The sequence below is a fragment of the Pongo abelii genome, chromosome 22 (assembly GCF_028885655.2).
Source record: "Pongo abelii isolate AG06213 chromosome 22, NHGRI_mPonAbe1-v2.0_pri, whole genome shotgun sequence".
In the NCBI taxonomy this organism is placed as follows: Eukaryota; Metazoa; Chordata; class Mammalia; order Primates; family Hominidae; genus Pongo; species Pongo abelii.
The window spans coordinates 15324788-15328919 of NC_072007.2; the positions used below are offsets into that span (position 1 = coordinate 15324788).

The 4132-nt window shown below is 40.0% G+C and overlaps 1 pseudogene; it reads right to left on the reverse strand.

Annotated features, from left to right (window-relative positions):
- Positions 1–1364: 1364 nt before the first annotated feature.
- LOC129049669 (cell division cycle protein 27 homolog) lies at positions 1365–3524 on the reverse strand (annotated as a pseudogene).
- Positions 3525–4132: the final 608 nt, after the last annotated feature.

The following is a 4132-nucleotide window of genomic DNA, read 5'->3' on the forward strand; positions in this document are numbered from 1 at the left end:
TCTATTTAGTAGTTAGAATAAAGTTGCTCAGTATTTCGAGTTACCTAAATATGTCAGCATTTAAACTCCTCCTACTAAAAACTTGCCAATCTGAATAATCCTCCTTTAAACGCAATTTTTGATATGGTTAAGGTTTTTAAGAATGTGACTCTTGTACAATAGCTGAACAGACAATACACATTTAAAAAAGAACAGCACAAGGATCAACCATACTTGGGAAAAAATAAAAAAAAACACAAGCCTTATGAAGAACTGAGTTCTTAAAATATTATGGAGAGCATAGCTATTGGAAAAGAAGGCAATATTGGCAAGTTGATTGTTACATTTGTCAGCAAAAGCTAGCACTTTTTTTTGGCAATCTTTCAGGCACTGCAACTACTACTGCAAAATGAGATATAATCCATTGAACAACATATTCACAAATCAAAAAATATTTTAGTAATATAATGCTTCAGATTTAGAAGCAAATCAAGTGTTAAAACTCAACTGCTATAATAATTAACCCCAAAGATAACCATATCTGACAGAAAAGCTTCCACAGAGTTACGACTTCAGAATTATACTTTCTCTTGTTATTTACTTATTTATTTTATTTTATTTTATTTATTTTATTTTATTTTATTTTATTTTATTTTATTTTATTTTTTTCTTGAGACGGCGTCTCACTCTGTCACCCAGGCTGGAGTGCAATGGCATAATCTTGACTCACTGCAACCTCCACTTCCCAGGTTCAAGCGATTCTCCTGCCTCAGCCTCCTGAGTAGCTGGGACTACAGGCACCCACCACCATGCCCAGCTAATTTTTATACTTTTAATATAGACGGATTTTCACCATGTTGGCCAGGATGGTCTCGATCTCTTGATGTGATCTGCCTGCCTTGGCCTCCCAAAGTGCTGGGATGACAGGCATGAGCCACCATGCCTGGCCTTCTCTTGATATTTAAACTTTTATGTCAGTCCAGAAAAATACAATAAATGTCAACAGTAAGTACGGTGTTGAGGCAGAAGTAGGACCAAACGTTTTCATATGTTATTCAGTTGATAACAATATGGCCTGGGTAGTAATTTCCTATGTGTCTACTTATACACAAATACAAAAAAGTAAAACAGAGATACTGCTAAATAAAAGGGTACACTAAGTTCTTAATAGTAACTCAATAAACTGGAACACTGTCAAAAAGCAGCAACTAGTGAATTTTTCAGTGTTTTTTTCTATTATCCAATAAGTGAATTATGCTATTCCTTTCCAATTTCCCAAGCACTTTTTGTCCCAATCACCATTTCTGTGTTTGAGGAAAAACTAACAAATCAATTAACAAAACTAAACAAGCAAACAAACAAAACACAACTACAGTATTTGCAAAAGTTTGGTAGAAGACTGAAACTGTTGAGTATAAGCATCTGGTATTCTATTATAATTAGTTAACTGAAGAGTTTGTTAAAGACATACATTTCATAAGAAAACATGTTAGTTTGAAGTTATTGACCTGTATGTACCATCCCTAAGTATTAGTAACCAAATTCATGACAATAAAGAGCTATCTAACAAGAAAAATTAGTGACTACCAGCACCATCAACAAGATTTGTCTTTACACTTCATTACCACTTACCATGCATTATAATGTCTAGGATTGACTCTGATAGCATTTCGAAAACAAGCTAATGCTTTGTCCAATTCTTCAGTTAAGACAAACTCTCGCCCTAATAGAGTATAGGCATAAGCATAATTTGGATCCACTTGGATAGCCTTCTGGAAGAATTTAATTGCAATATCGTGTTCCCGCTGCAGACTGAAACAGTTCCCTGCAGCACACCAGGCCTCTGGCGAATTTTTATCCATGTCTGTTAAGTCTTTTGACAGAAATGAAAGAGAGACATCTTTTTGAAGACGCCAAAGTGTTGTAGAGTAGATTTCCATGCCATCGAATCTATAATTCTCAATCCTTCTAACCTCTGAGAATATTCTTTCAACTTGCATGTACTCTGAAATTTCAAAATAGGCCCTTCCAATTTGGCACAGTACCCAACTAGTATTGTAGTGGTGAGACGGTAGATGGCTCAAAATATTTATAGCTTCTTTGCAGTAGTATGAACACAAAGCTAAATAACCTTTCCCACTTTCATGAAGAGGGCTCATCAAGCCTTCTGCTGCTGCTTTTTGTAGATTAAAAGCCTGAATCTGATGTGTGATTGTGGATATTTTGTCTTCTGAATTGATGGAAGAGTCCAATTTTGTAATTTCCAGGTTGTCATTTATATTAGGTTGAATTATTCCTCCTTTATTAGTTTTACTTTTTGTTTTTCTGTTTGGGGTTTTAGGTGGAAATTTCATTTTAAATTTCTTCCTATTCTCTTTGGTTGTGGAACTGTCACTAGTAAAGAGTCATGAAGTTTTTTGATGCAGTGCATTTCGGGGAGATGTCATAGTGGGGCTCATTACCTGAGGTGTTGTACTTATTTATGGACCAGATCTTTCTGTTTGTGAAATAATTGGAGTTACCTCTCGGCTATTTCCACTCTGCGAGAAGTCAGACTTTGCTCCAGTTTGGCCAATTCTGGCAACAGACTTTTTTGAAGGGGCTCCTGTGGATGGCACATCAATTACAGAGGGTGTATTAGTGTAGTTTTGTAAATAAGATCCATCTCCAGGACTTGGGGTTTCTAATGGCAAAATCCCAAAACTTGGGGTTTATGGACTAAGAGCTGCTGGTCCTGTTAATAAACTTCGACCAGTTTTTGGTTTATTTTGAACTTGTTTATATAATATGGAAGTTCCTGTTCCCAGTGGGACAGTATCAGGTGAAATTACAGCTGAATCAATAGAAGACACTGGGGAATCTGTATTCAAGGAGTACTTTGAATTGGAAGATTCTAAATTCAATCTGTTTAATTCAATTGTGTCCTGGGGTGTTTCCGTAAGAACAGTCTCAGGCTGTCTGTGACATAAACTGTGATCAGGTACTTGTGTTGTGCAAGAGCTGGGCAGACAGTTGCTAAAGTTCTGTAAAGATGTGAATTTAAATGTTTGGTCAGGATCTGGCTTTTCACCTATTTCACATAATGATTCAAAGGGATACCAGAGGAAAGGATTTAAACTAAGTCTCTTTTGGTAACCTTCTGATCCTTTGGCAAGCCGATCTGTCTTGCAATATACATGTCCCAACAATGAAAGGGGAAAGCAAGCTGAATCACCAAACTCAGTGACAATATCATCATGGCTTTTCTGCTTATTAAACACTCCACCAGACAAGATTTGTTCCCAGTCTGCAAGCTTACTGAGATCAACACAACATTTTGCAAGCTGGTATTTGCATTGCAGTGTAGGACAACTGTGACTTTTCAAGTGTCTATATGCTTTATAGGCCTTTTCTGGGCGGCAAGAACAGGTCGCCAGTAAAAACAAGGCTTCTTCTGAGTGTACTTCTGCATAAAGGCCTTCTGTGAGGAAAACCCCATCTCGGTAAGCATAGTGGTTTAGTGCTTGGCATATAGCATCCTGGACGGGTTCCTGCAGCACGGTCATCCTCGAGGCTCAGGCCCAATTTCTGCAGTGCCTCAGGCAACCCGCCACCCCACCCACCCACCTCCGCCCTGTAGCGGCTCCGGCCCGGCCAGCCTCGGCTCATTTAAATTCACCAGTTACCGGGGAATGGGGGAGGCCAAGCCAGAATGACTTCTTTATCCTGCCGACTCTGGAAAGCCCGGCCCCTTGTGATCCATTGCAAAGTGAAAGTCACCTCGTGTTTGGAAAACGGATCCGCTCCCAAGTTCAGTGGAGCGATGTGGCATGTAGGACGAAGGACTCTGTTCCTTCTGATTTGGTCTGCACGGTGGGGCCTAGGGCTGGAGCTCTCTCTGTGCAGACCGCTGACTCCCTCTACCTTGGGTTCCATCGGCCCCACCCTGGGACAGGAGCCTTGGCAGATTCTGGCCCTTCCTGGCCCTTAAGTCGCTGTCAGAAACCCCATCTCGTGTTCAGATGCCCCGAATAAGTGTGGTTCGTGCATCTCTGGAAACATTGGAAATCTCTCCTCTACGCATGGTCACCTAAAACCCTAGGAGCTCGAGACACACGTCTGCCATCCACCTCACTGCTTTCGGGAGAGAATGCTGTGAGTCTCTTGCCGAATC